Source organism: Triticum dicoccoides, chromosome 4A (assembly GCF_002162155.2).
Source record: "Triticum dicoccoides isolate Atlit2015 ecotype Zavitan chromosome 4A, WEW_v2.0, whole genome shotgun sequence".
Lineage (NCBI taxonomy): Eukaryota > Viridiplantae > Streptophyta > Magnoliopsida > Poales > Poaceae > Triticum > Triticum dicoccoides.
Genome location: NC_041386.1, coordinates 641,890,549 through 641,905,971, shown reverse-complemented (window position 1 = coordinate 641,905,971; position 15,423 = coordinate 641,890,549).

Genomic DNA, 15,423 nt, shown 5'->3' with positions numbered 1-15,423 from the left:
CGCGACCAGAGTCTCAGGCACCGTCACATCCTGGGGCACCCTGCTGGCAGACGCTTTCCTTCTCATTCTGTGCTTCAGCGGTTCCTCATCTTCATCATCATCAGGGAGAGTGATAACAACATTGGATGGAGCTACAGAAAAGAATCAGAATTAGAGATCATGAGTCAGTCGACTAGAAACGGGGTTAAGAGTATAGTACCAGGTTTTGAGGTTGCTGCGTCCTCCATCTCATGATCGTCAGCCCGGGCTGAGGTCTCAGAAGTAGCAGCACTACAACTCCAAAGAGTCAGTCGACTAACTCCAGCGCCAACCAGAGATAAAGTTCACACAAAACAAGAAGACTTAAGCAACATGATTACCCTGATATGGTGGGGATGGACACCTTCATCTTCGGCAAGTGCTTGGTCGGCTTTGACGGGGCCGCCCTGGGCTGCTTCGACGCCTTTTCAGTCGGCGCCGGAGAGGTGGTCCGAGGACGCTTGGTCGACTGTGTAACAGTCGCAACCCCCTTGCCACATTCAGTCGCAGGGTCATGGACAAGTTTCGACTGCCTTTCCGAGCGCGGTGGTGCGACCTCCTCCTCCTCCTCCTCTTCCTCGTCCTCACCATCATCATCATCATCGTCATCATCGTCATCATCATCGTCATCATCCTCAGCAGCGTCCGAGTCCCACTCCTCCTCCTGGCTCTCGCCCCCGCTCGCTTCTCCCTCCTCAGTCGGAGCCTATGCTCCGTTGGGCATCGAGTACAGCTCAGTGAGGGCCTGATAGACATCAATACAAAGATCAGTCGACCGATCGGCAGAGAAAACAGAAATAAATGTGACGAGAATACAATGGGAAGTGGAGCAGACATACCTTGTTTGGATCACTGTGGCAGTCCAGTGGAGGAATCCTTCTGGCTCCGCGAGGGTTATCCTTGTTCCCAGTAACAGCGGCCATCCACCTTTCCAGAGTGGCATCGTCGACTGTTTCTGGATTGACCCGAGTCACATCCTCAGTCCCGCAGTACAACCACATGCAATGGCTCCGGAACTGAAGAGGCTGGATACGACGCCTAAGGAAAACCTCCAGGAGATCCATACCCGTCACTCCCTCCCGAACCAACTGAACTACACGCTCCATCAGCATCTTCACGTCAGCTTTCTCCTCCGGGATCACCTTCAGAGAGGAGGGCTTGTTCACTCGGCCCATGGTGAACTGAGGGAGTCCACTCGACTGCCCCGGCGTCGACTGATCCTGGCAGTAGAACTAGGTCGACTGCCAGCCTCTGACTGACTCGGGAAATGTCATGGCTGGGAAGGTGCTCTTGTTCCTCACCTGGATCCCCAGACCCCCACACATTTGGACAACTCGGGTTTTTTCGTCGCCTGGGCTCGCCTTCTTCACGGTCTGAGAGCGACACGTGAATATGTGCTTGAACAAACCCCAATGCGGTCGACAACCCAGGAAACTCTCACACATGGACACAAACGCGGCAAGATAGGCGATAGAATTCGGGGTGAAGTGGTGGAGTTGCGCTCCAAAGAAGTTCAAGAAACCACGGAAGAAAATGCTCGGCGGCAAAGAAAATCCGCGGTCGACATGGGTAGCCAGAAGCACGCCCTCACCCTCTTCTGGCTGGGGCTGCCACTCTTTCCCCGGAAGCCTCGCAGCTCCATGAGGGATCAGGCCCTCGTTGGCCATGTCGAGGAGATCCTTCTCCGTGATGGTCGACTGGATCCAATCTCCCTGGACCCAGCCTTTTGGCAGGCGAGATCTAGACGAAGACCCGCCACGACTGGTGGATCTCCCCTTCGCCTTCTCCGTCACCGACGCCTTCTTCGCGCGTTCCAACGCCGCCGTCTTCTCCTTGACCATGGCTGCCGGCGGGACGCGCGAGGGGAAGTTGTGTGGAGGCAAGAGCGAGCGCGTTGGGCGGAGACGAAGGGAGCAGAGAGAGAATGCTGAGGCACTGTTCAAAAAACCCTCGCCGGGCGCATTTATAAGATCCCTTCCGAGTGGATGACAGGTGGGCCCGGTCGATCTAATCATATCCTGAACAGTTACGCGGACGCGATACGTGGCGAAAAAAGCGGCACGGGGATCGAGGCGTCTATGCCCTGTCCCGTCCGAACACCGCGGTCCGCCCCGCTTCGCGCGCTTCCCCAAATTTCGCATCCCGCGGAATTCGCGAACGGCAGATCGGTCTGCCAAACGCGGGATTTCCTGCGATCCGTCGCTCGGAAATCGGCGAAGCCCAAAGGATCACTCGACGAAGGAAAAGAATGGATCGAGTCGACTGAAGAAAAGTTGCTCACTTTCAACAAAGAGATTTTTTTGGTTCAAAACAACGCACGACCAGTATGCGAAGGCTAATCGGAAACAACATCAACTCCTTCATCACTCAAGCCTCAATCCATTCGAGGGCTAATGTTGGAGTCATGTACCTAGGGTAGGGTCACAGACCTGATCTAAGTACCCTGCCCGAGGACATCCTTAGAAGAGATCACCTTCCAGTCGACCTACGAGGGACTCACTCGACTGACTTGAAGGACTCGACCACGAAGACTCACTCGACCACCAGAAGGTCAAGAGGCACTCTGCACTGCAACGGTCTGTAATTAAGTAGACTTTATGATAGTAAAGACACTTTCTATGGGGCGTTACCAGTAACGCCCCGGACTTAACGCACCTTAAACCCTCTCCTACGTGGGCTGGCTGGGGTCCTGGCGCACTCTATATAAGCCATCCCCCTCCACAGGTAGAAGGGTTCGGCACCTTGTAATCCATATACACATAATCCACTCGACCGCCTCCGGGCTCCGAGATGTAGGGCTTTTACTTCCTCCGAGAAGGGCCTGAACTCGTACATCTCTTGTGTTTACAACCTCTCCATAGCTAGGACCTTGCCTCTCCATACCTACCCCCACTCTACTGTCAGACTTAGATCCACGACACCCGCAGCGTAAACCGGCCAGAAGTATAACCCGGCCGGACTAGGCGTTTCATTGGTAACTCGCCAGAGGATTGGCGACTTACGTGTCTGGCGGTTCACTGGTATGACGATTCACGAGCCTGAAGACTCATTGGTGACCCGGCGCATGTTCCAGATGGATGACAAGGCCCAAGGCCCAGCAGGCTGATTTATGTTAGTGGTGGGCCGGTTTAAGAGGAAAGGCGTGAGGAACATTTATCTTACAAGGAGTTAAGACCTGGACTTGTATCCGGTTTGTATTAGAAGGTAGACTAGTCCTAATCTTAATAGGACTCCACATGTAACCCGCCCCTTCAACATATATAAGGAGGGGCAGGGCTCCCCCAAAAGGGACAAGATTCACAAGTTCCACAAGTTGGACAATTTAGGTTTAGACAATAGCTCTCGAGATAGAGCACTCTTGTAACCGTGATCATCATCCTCAATATCAATGAAGCAGGATGTAGGCTTTTACCTCCACCGTGAGGGGCCGAACCTGGGTAAAACATCGCGTCTCTCGTCCCGCTCAACCCCTCTCAAGCTACCACATAGATGCGTTGGCCTCGCGACTAAGTCCTGACACCTAGGACATCTGCCGTGACAATTCCACGACAGTTGGCGCCCACCGTGGGGCTTGCGCACGATGGTGTTGAGTTCTTGGACGGATCTTTCTTAGGGATCGAGGAGCTCGCAATTTTCTGGATGAAGAAGAACCGGTACGAGATGATCACGCGGGATTTACTTTTGATCTGGGAGTACAAGATTTGAGTTGAAGAAAAATTAGGGTTGCATGATGTGCGCCGCTGTGATCGAACGATCCGTCGAAACCGGATCAACTTTCACCGTCACCAATACGGACAGAAGTTTTCCGTTATGATACTTAATATACGGCAGCCAAGTCGCTTCAAGTCGTATCCTCGTTCTTATCTTATGGAAGGAAACTATGCCTGAATAAAAAAGTTGCATTGAGGGCGGCTGCGTGAGTAAAAGCAATCAAATGTTGACATTGCTCATAATGGCGATAAAAAGACCAAAAGTAGCAGCCCTCGACCTGGATTGGCACGGGGTTCAAAAAAAAAGGAACCACGACAGAAGTGGATGAGGCCACGGACTTAATCTCTGCCTCCGTCTTCGTCTTGGAGCCGCCACTGCCGGACACGCTTCCGACTGCTGCTCGACCGCGGTCCCACCGTGCCGGTGCCTCTCCAACTTGTTACCGTGCCTACAGCCCCGCCACGCCACTTTGCTGCTGGCCTCGATGCTGGAGTCGCCTCTCCCTTTGCCTGTTGCTCCGCCCGGCCACGCATCGTTGAACCACCAGGTTCCCCGAGCCGTGCGTGCCCTCTGCTCCGGATTGTTCTGCGCTGAGTCGCCTCGTCGTATGATTCCTTTACTGCAAGCCGGCCTCAGCTCCAGTCACCGCCTCAAGTCGCCTCCGCTGTGAGCCGCCTTTGCCGACCTCACACCCGAGTCGACATTGTTCTTGCTGCCAAAGCCGCCCTGGCCTCGACTCCGAGCCGCCGCCCGTCCGAGCGCGCCGCGCCTAGCCATCCGAGTCGCATCAAGCCAGCCCCGCCCTTGCTTCTAGTCGACGCCTCAAGTCGCCATCACCGCGGCCTCCCCCGCCGCGTCGAGCCGCTGTGGCCAGCTTTAAGCCACCCAGCCTCGTGGCCGCCTCAATTGTGGCCTCACGTCTCCGCCTTGAGCGTAGCCCTGCCACCTCGCTGTTGCGGTGAGCCGTCGTCGCCCTCGTGCTTTGTCTCCGCTGAGAACAGTGTCAAACCTGCCTGTCCGAGCCGCGGTCTTCGCTCAAGTCGTCGGGTCTCTACACTTCGTTCAGCCCACAGTCGCGGTTCCACCCCACGTCGTTTGGCCGCCGCCGTTGCCTCGCGTGTCAAGCATCGGCGGTCTACCGTTTGCCTCTACTCCTCCGGCCGCCAAGCCATCCGACTCTTTTTCCGTTCTGCCACTGTGGCTGCTGTATGCACGGTCACAAGGGCGAGGGCAGGAGGTTCAATAAACGGGTTTTCCAATCTACGGATACTCTTAATCATGTTATCAAAAACAAAGGGCTGTTATACAGACATATTAACAGAGATAAGTGGTTACTACTACTGCTGCTCATGCGATACATGCGATACATACCAGAGGAGGAAAAGTGTCAACTACTGGTCTCCCAAAAATAATTGATAATGACATACTACTGATGTATAAGACATTTGGAGTGGACACTATAGTGGAGGCAGCACAACGAGCTATCAACTCTGCATATATGGAGGCAAATTCTACATTCATAGGATCAGCTAAGTGAAGCTAATGGGAAGAAGTAGTGGATTTCTCAAAATACATGCTTCCTTGACAAACGGGCAAGATGATTTTCGCCTGGTACATAAGGTCAAATTGTTCAAAATGTACGGTGTACAATTCACCCTTGATGGACAAGACAGAATTCTTCGGCACCTTGAGCGCTCGGTATAGACCAAGAGAGTTGCTACATGTTTGCGCTGGATCAGCCACAATGTTAGCAGTTTATCCATGGATGCTATATACGGATCATTCATCATCTGAACATATCAGGGCAATTATTTATGACAAAAAGTGATATTATACCACGGAGATGGAGGCACGCCAACATCTTTCGGCCCAGGTGGTCGTCGTTATTCAACGAACAACCGCACTGGCTTACAACGTCGTGGCCGTCTCTCACGACCGCACCGGTTTAGAACGCCAAGGCCGACTCCCCCGTCCACACCGGTTTAAAACGCCGTGGCCGAAAAATCTGTCAGCACCCGCGGCCGACTCGGCCGCGGTTGTTTTCAGTTTCACCACAGTGATCATCAACTCCACGGTGATAATTGCTGACCTGACGCATCAAGTGAAATCCATCCAGCATATTTTTATAAATTATATATTGCTTTCTTTAAAAGAGCAATTACTCTAGTTTGCAAGTTGTCCCATGCAGGATTCAAACCGGTCTATATCACAGTTAATTATGAAGAATCTCAAGCCAACTCCTCAAGTCACCTTGAGACTCGGGGGCTACAATGATATGACTCAGCAAAGGTTGCCGGCTTTTCAGTGAAGTCAAGAACCCCAGGACGCTGGAGCAAAAGATAACCCGATCCCGGAGGCTACTGCCATATGGATGAAAATTTAAGGGCCGTCAGAAAATTTCCGGTTCGAAATGAAGAATGCCGGTTTAAAATCCGGTTCAAGGGAAATCTGTTCTCCCATGAAGCTCTGAAGCTCTCAAATCCGGTTTAAGAATTTCCGGTTCAAAAAGGAATTAACTTCTCGCAAGTTTGAGTTGAAAGGCCGTCAGAAAATTTTCGGCTGAAAATGAAGATTCCGGTTTTACAATCCGGTTCAAGGGAAAGATATCTCCCACAAAGCTTTGAAGCTCTCAATACCCGGTTCAAAATCCCGGTTCAAGAAGAATTTATCTCTTGCAAAAAGTTAAAGGTGGCCGAAGAGGACCTGCTGCCATGATGTGCAGTTCAAACATGGGTATCCTGCCTTATTGGCTTATCATATTATTGATCACTTGGGGGCTTGGTCGTATCTGAACCATAGCTACACCTCTTGATCGGAGCAATGCCACAGCATCACTTGGGGGCTTGGTCGTATCCGAACCATAGCTACACCTCTTGATCGGCACAATGCCACAACATCACTTGGGGGCTTGGTCGTATCCGAACCATAGCTACACCTCTTGATCGGCGCAATGCCACAACATCACTTGGGGGCTTGGTCGTATCCTAACCATAGCTACACCTATTGATCGGCGCAATGCCACAGCATCACTTGGGGGCTTGGTCGTATCCGAACCATAGCTACACCTCTTGATCGGCGTAATGCCACAGCATCACTTGGGGGCTTGGTCGTATCCGAACCATAGTCACACCTCTTGATCGGCTCAAAGCCAAATCAATCCGGGGCCAAAGAGGGTGTTGTAAAACAACAACTCAAACATAGGCACCCACTGAGCATAGCTCAAAACGTTACTTGGGGATTCTTTGCTATCGAAATGAACTTAGAATCTACACTTGTAATGGGCTAGCAAGCCATGGCTTGGAAGCCTGGTGTATACACCTAAAACCCCGGGTTATCCTGCCTCTTTAAGTAAGTCACTCCATCCAGGTAAACCTGGTATGACCCATCGAACGTTTCACAAGTCAATCCCATGGACCCTGAACTTGTTAAAGTTAAATCGGTGATTGGTTAAAGATTGAGGTCCATCTTAAAAAGGCTTTGCAAAATGGTTTAACTCAGCGGCCTGACAGCCCATGAAAAGCCTCGATTTAGGGCCTGGCAGCCCATGAAAAGCCTTTCATATTTCTTTTTTATTTTGCGGTTTTAACCTATTTTGATCAGGGATTTATGAATATTTTCTGATAAACCGGCGTTTATTGACCCGACTTGGCTTTTAACTACAAGTTGTCAGTACATGATCAATTATAATCCGGTGCTTATTGACCCAGTCTGGTTTCGACTACAAGTCGCCAGTATTATATATGGATAATCCGGTGTTTATTACAACCCGGTACGGTTTTATCATAAACCGGCACAATATGGAAGGAGTTATCAGTACTCAAGATTGGGGTTATCACCTTTACTACAATAAAGTTGGCCAACCAATGATGTGATTTAATGTCACAGGTATGATATATTTCATATTTGATTATTCTTAAGTGCAGCCTTGGTTATCAACCCATGTTATATGTTGGGCATTATGACCTGTCCAACTGTAAACCGCCAGGACACTTTAAACTTGCTGTATGTAGAAACAGGTTGAATAAAGCATAATTATAAATCACCGGTGTTTATTAACTCGGCCCGGCTTTAAGACGATAAGTCGCCAGTGTATGATGAGAAATTATCCGGTGTTTGTTAACCCGGCCTGGCTTTGGACTATAAGTCACCAGTATATATTTGGATTGCGCCATTGGAATCATGCGCTTATAAATCGTTGGGTATATTCTTCAAATCTTTAATAGTCAACATGGCTGGATTTTTATTATGGTTATCAATAACTAGTACTATGATTGAGGTTTTCAAAGTCGCTTTAGCGCAATGGCTATTATTTTATCAATGGATATAATTTATTCTACAATGTAAGGAATTGTCCCGAGTCGCTGCAGGCTTACGACCCGGCACTTGGGGGCTACATTATTCAAAGTTGAGATTATATCAAATATGCAAGTCTCATGTCGCTGCAAGCATGCACCATGATACTTGGGGGCTAATGCAAAGTCATTTTTTGCTCATCTTATTGAAGACCCGACTCATCATATCATAATGAGCCAGCCCTTGGGGGCTACCAATTGCTCCTATCAAACATTCAAGGTATACAAGCCTTAATCCATTATATTAAAGGGTTCATTGCTCAGTTGGTAAAGCACAAAGCTCTTAACCTTGTGGACGTGGGTTCAAGCCCTATGATGGAAGCTACATTATAATATGTTATTTCCATTGAAGTATATATCAAGTCCCGGTTCAGTATTATCTTACTAGGCCCTTGGGGGCTACACATCACTGCTAAAATCTACATGATTATATTTACAAAGTCCCTGCTCATTATTGCATAATGACCCGGCCCTTGGGGGCTACACTGGTTGAAGTTTTTTATGAGCATAAGGCAATTACAAGTCCCAGGTTGCTGCAAGCATGACAACCCGGCACTTGGGAGCTACATATGTGGGATATTCAGTTTTGACTAATGATTGAGATGAACAATCTAGATTTCTTCAAGGTTGCAGCATTTATATTGAGACAAGTCTTAAGCTATCACTATGTTCTCCTCTTAAGACTTGGGGGCTACAGGTAATATGGATACGAGGGAGAGAAATCTTCAAAATTCTCAGCTTTGACCCGGCGTTGGCAACAATCATGACCCAGAGTATATAACAGTCATGACCTGGAATCAAAAGTTTTCATAACTCGGCAATTTTGGATAAATCGACAAGTTTTTCAAGCCGGTTGAGTATCAGTTGAATATTTAAAGACCGATATTTTTGTCAAGTCAGAGCATTGAAGGCCGATTCAAATGGATTCTTTATTTACAATATTTCTTCTAGAAGAAAATTAATTATGAAGCTGGTCTAATGACCTGGATTTTCTAGAAGAAGGAAATGACAAGGACTTAAGGATGTTCAGGTGCCGGTTTACAAGAATTCTTAACCCGGAGCACAACCTGTCAATTTTGTTCTTGTGTTTATTTTGCAGTATAAGTTTACCATGGATAAATCCAAGCTAAACTTGGGGGCTAATGTCGGCACGGCGTAAACCGACCGGAAGTATAACTCGGCCGGACTAGGCGTTTCATTGGTAACCCGCCAGAAGATAGCGGTTCACTGGTATGACGATTCATGAGCCTGAAGACTCATTGGTGACCCAGCGTGTGTTCCAGATGGATGACAAGGCCCAAGGCCCAGCAGGCCGGTTTATGTTAGTGGTGGGCCGGTTTAAGAGGAAAGGCGTGAGGAACATTTATCTTACAAGGAGTTAAGACCTGGACTTGTATCCGGTTTGTATTAGAAGGTAGACTACTCCTAATCTTAATAGGACTCCACATGTAACCCGCCCCTTCAACATATATAAGGAGGGGCAGGGCTCCCCCAAAAGGGAAAAGATTCACAAGTTCCACATGTTGGACAATTTAGGTTTAGACAATAGCTCTCGAGATAGAGCACTCTTGTAACCGTGATCATCATCATCAATTTCAATGAAGCAGGATGTAGGCTTTTACCTCCACCATGAGGGGCCGAACTTGGGTAAAACATCGTGTCTCTCGTCCGCTCAACCCCTCTCAAGCTACCACATAGATGCGTTGGCCTCGCGACTAAGTCCTGACACCTAGGACATCTGCCGTGACAATTCCACGACAGATAGCATAAAGGGATACTTGAATAAGAGTTTTTCAATGAAAGACCTCCGTGAAGCTGCTTACATATTGGGCATTAAGATCTATAGAGATAGATCAAGACGCTTAATTGGACTTCCACAAAGCACATACCTTGACAAAGTTTTGAAGAAGTTCAAAATGGATCAAGCAAAGAAAGGGTTCTTGTCTGTGTTACAAGGTGTGAAGTTGAGTAAGACTCAATGCCCGACCACTGCAGAAGATAGAGAGAAAATGAAAGATGTTCCCTATGCTTCAGCCATAGGCTCTATCATGTATGCAATGCTGTGTACCAGACCTGCTGTGTGCCTTGCTATAAGTCTAGCAGGGAGGTACCAATGTAATCCAGGAGTGGATCACTGGACAGCGGTCAAGAACATCCTGAAGTACCTGAAAAGGACTAAGGATATGTTTCTCGTTTATGGAGGTGACAAAGAGCTCATCGTAAATGGTTACACTGATGCAAGCTTTGACACTGATCTGGACGATTCTAAATCGCAAACCGGATACGTGTTTACATTGAACGGTGGAGCTGTCAGTTGGTGCAGTTCTAAACAAAGCATCGTGGCGGGATCTACGTGTGAAGCGGAGTACATAGATGCTTCAGAAGTAGCAAATGAAGGAGTCTGGATGAAGGAGTTCATATCCGATCTAGGTGTCATACCTAGTGCATCGGGTCCAATGAAAATCTATTGTGACAATACTGGAGCAATTGCCTTAGCGAAGGAATCCAGATTTCACAAGAGAACCAAGCACATCAAGAGACACTTCAATTCCATCCGGGATCTAGTCCATGTGGGAGACATAGAAATTTGCAAGATACATACGGATCTGAATGTTGCAGACCCATTGACTAAGCCTCTTCCACGAGCAAAACATGATCAACACCAAGGCTCCATGGGTGTTAGAATCATTACTATGTAATCTAGATTATTGACTCTAGTGCAAGTGGGAGACTGAAGGAAATATGCCCTAGAGGCGATAATAAAGTTATTATTAATTTCCTTATATCATGATAAATGTTTATTATTCATGCTAGAATTGTATTAACCGGAAACATAATACATGTGTGAATACATAGACAAACAGAGTGTCACTAGTATGCCTCTACTTGACTAGTTCGTTGATCAAAGATGGTTAAGTTTCCTAGCCATTGACATGGGTTGTCATTTGATTAACGGGATCACATCATTAGGAGAATGATGTGATTGACTTGACCCACGTTAGCTTAGCACTCGATCGTTTAGTATGTTGCTATTGCTTTCTTCATGACTTATACATGTTCCTATGACTATGAGATTATGCAACTCCCGTTTATCGGAGGAACACTTTGTGTGCTACCAAACGTCACAAGTAACTGGGTGATTATAAAGGTGCTCTACAGGTGTCTCTGAAGGTACTTGTTGGGTTGGCGTATTTCGAGATTAGGATTTGTCACTCCGATTATCAGAGAGGTATCTCTGGGCCCTCTCGGTAATGCACATCACTTAAGCCTTGCAAGCATTGGAACTAATGAGTTAGTTGCGAGGTGATGTATTACAAAACGAGTAAAGAGACTTTCCAGTAACGAGATTGAACTAGGTATTGAGATACCGATGATCGAATCTCGGGCAAGTAACATACCGATGACAAAGGGAACAATGTATGTTGTTATGCTGTCTGACCGATAAAGATCTTCGTAGAATATGTAGGAGGCAATATGGGCATCCAGGTCCCGCTATTGGTTATTGACCAGAGAGGTGTCTCAGTCATGTATACATAGTTCCCGAACCCGTAGGGTCCACACACTTAACGTTCGTTGAAGATATAGTACTATATGAGTTATGTATGTTGGTGACTGAATGTTGTTCGGAGTCCGGGATGAGATCAAGGACATGACGAGGAATTCCGGAATGGTCCAGAGATAAAGTTTGATATATGGGATAATATTGTTTGGTCACCGGAAGGGTTCCGGAATTCACCGGAAGGGGTTCCGGATGTTTCACGAAATGTTTGGGTACGAGAACACTTTATTTGGGCCAAAGGGGAAAGCCCACAAGGTTTTTGGAAAGCGCAAAAGGAAGTTTTGCGGAGTCCAGGGGCGTCTGGGTCCAGACGTCGGGAACCCTGGCATCTGGCCCTAGAGTCCGAGAAGGACTCTTGCCTTTCGGGTGAAACCGACTTTGTGGAGGCTTTTACTCCAAGTTTCGACCCCAAGGCTCAACATATAAATAGAGGGGTAGGGCTAGCACCCAAGACACATCGAGAAACACCAAGCCGTGTGCCGGCAACCCCGTCTCCTCTAGTTTATCCTCTGTCATAGTTTTCGTAGTGCTTAGGCGAATCCCTGCAAAGATTGTTCTTCACCAACACCGTCACCACGCCGTCGTGCTGCCGGAACTCATCTACTACTTTGCCCCTCTTGCTGGATCGAGAAGGCGAGGACATCACCGAGCCGAACATGTATAGAACTCGGAGGTGTCGTGCTTTCGGTGCTTGTATCGGTCGGATCGTGAAGACATACGACTACATCAACCGCGTTTATATAACGCTTCCGCTTACGATCTGAGAGGGTACGTAGACAACTCTCTCCCCTCTCGTTGCTATGCATCACCATGATCTTGCGTGTGCGTAGGATTTTTTTTGAAATTACTACGTTCCCCAACATTTATCATACTAACCTATCTCACGAAGTTCCGTTAAGTTTTGTGTGATTGAAGTTTTCAAGCTTTGGGTGAGATAACGATATGAGGAGAATAAGGAGTGGAAAAGCCCTAATCTTGGGGATGCCCAAGGCACCCCAAGGTAATATTCAAGGAAGACTCAAGCGCCTAAGCTTGGGGATGCCCCGGAAGGCATCCCCTCTTTCGTCTTCAAAACTATCGGTATACCTTACTCGGAGCTATATTTTTATTCGTCACATGATATGTGTTTTGCTTGGAGCGTATTTTCAATTTTACTTGTTGTTTGAATAAAATCATTGGATCTGAAATCTTAAATGAAAAAGAATCCTCCCATGGCTAGTTAATTATTTGACTACTCAGTGTCCTTCACTCATATCTTTTTGGGGTAGTTTGCCATTACTCACGTGCTTCACATATATCCTATGAGTAAATGGTTGAATGAATTGAATATCATAAATCTCAATTTATATATGTTTCATATCCTTATACCATGGGGAGTAATGACTTCACATAGAATAAGTATAGTTAGTAAACTTATTGAAAGTTAGCAAACGTAGAATTGGTCACTTGAACAATTCATGAAAGAATATTGAAGGAAGAGAGATTTCACATATAAATATACTATCTTGGACATCTTTTGTAATTGTGAGCACTCATTAAAATATGACATGCTAAAAGGTTGATGTCGGACAAGGAAGACAACGTAATGGGTTATGTTTTCTTATATCCGAAATAAAGTATATTGTCTTGGATCATCCAACATGTTGAGCTTGCTTTTCCTCCTCATGCTAGCCAAATTCTTTGCACCAAGTAGAGATACTACTTGTGCTTCCAAACATTCCTTGAACCAGTATTGCCATGAGAGTCCACCATACCTACCTATGGGTTGAGTAAGATCCTTCAAGTAAGTTGTCATCGGTGCATGCAATAAAAATTGCCCTCTAAATATGTATGATCTACTAATGTGGAGAAAATAAGCTTTATACGATCTTGTGTTGTGGAAGAAATAAAAGCGATGGACTGCATAATAAAGGTCCATATCACAAGTGGCAATATAAAGTGATGTTCTTTTGCATTAAGATTTTGTGCATCCAACCATAAGAGCGCATGACAACTTCTGCTTCCCTCCGCGAAGGGCCTATCTTTTACTTTTATCTTCTACCTTATGCAAGAGTCATGGTGATCTTTGCCTTTCCGTTTTACATTTTATCCTTTGGCAAGCAAATTGTGTTGGAAAGATCCTGATATATATATACCCAATTGGATGTAAGTAATCATGAACTATTATTGTTGACATTACCCTTGAGGTAAAAGGTTGGGAGGCGAATCTATAAGCCCCTATCTTTCTCTGTGTCCGATTAAAACTTTGAACCCATAAATATCACGTGAGTGTTAGCAATTTGATACGTCTCCAATGTATCTACTTTTCCAAACACTTTTGCCCTTGTTTGGACTCTAACTTGCATGATTTGAATGGAACTAACCCGGACTGACGTTGTTTTCAGCAGAATTACCATGGTGTTATTTATGTGCAGGAGCAAACGTTCTCGGAATGACCTAAAACTTCACGGAACCACTTTTCAGAAAATAAGAAAAATACCTGCAAAAAATGAAGGCCAGGGGGCCCACCACCTCTCCACGAGGGTGGGGGGCGCGCCTGCCCCCATAGGGCGCGCCCCCTACCTCGTGGGCCCCCTGTTGCCTCTCTAACTCCAACTCCAACTCCATATATTGAGTTTCGGGGAGAGAAAAATCAAAGAGAAGAAATGATCACGTTTTACGATATGGAGCCGCCGCCAAGCCCTAAAACCTCTCGGGATGGCTGATCTGGAGTCCGTTCGGGGCTCCGGAGAGGGGAATCCGTTGCCATTGTCATCATCAACCATCATCCATCACCAATTTCATGATGCTCACTGCCGTGCGTGAGTAATTCCATCATAGGCATGCTGGACGGTGATGGGTTCGATGGGATCTATCATGTAATCGAGTTAGTTTTGTTAGGGTTTGATCCCTAGTGTCCACTATGTTCTGAGATTGATGTTGCTATGACTTTGCTATGCTTAATGCTTGTCACTAGGGCCCGAGTGCCATGATTTCAGATCTGAACCTATTATGTTTTCATCAATATATGAGTGCTCTTGATCCTATCTTGCAAGCCCATAGTCACCTATTATGTGTAATGATCCGTTAACCCCGAAGTGACAATAATCGGGATACTTACCGGTGATGACCGTAGTTTGAGGAGTTCATGTATTCACTATGTGTTAATGCTTTGTTCCGGTTCTCTATTAAAAGGAGGCCTTAATATCCCTTAGTTTTCGTAAGGACCCCGCTGCCATGGGAGGGTAGGAAAAAAGATGCCATGCAAGTTCTTTTCCATAAACACATATGACTATGTTCGGAATACATGCCTACATTATATCAATGAACTAGAGCTAGTTCTGTGTCACCCTAGGTTATGACCGTTACATGATGAACCGCATCCGGCATAATTCTCCATCACTGATCCATTGCCTACGAGCTTTCCATATATTGTTTTCGCTTATTTACTCTCCCGTTGCTATTGCTATCATCACTACAAAATACCAAAAACATTACTTTTACTACTGTTACCTTTTGTTACCGTTATCACTACTATCATATTACTTTGCTACTAAATACTTTGCTGGAGATATTAAGTTTCCAGGTGTGGTTGAATTGACAACTCAGCTGCTAATACTTGAGAGTATTCTTTGGCTCCCCTTGTGTCGAATCATTAAATTTGGGTTGAATACTCTACCCTCGAAAACTGTTGCGATCCCCTATACTTGTGGGTTATCAAGACTATTTTCTGCCGCCGTTGCCGGGGAGCATAGCTCTATTCTTTGAGTCACTTGGGATATATATATATATATATATATATAT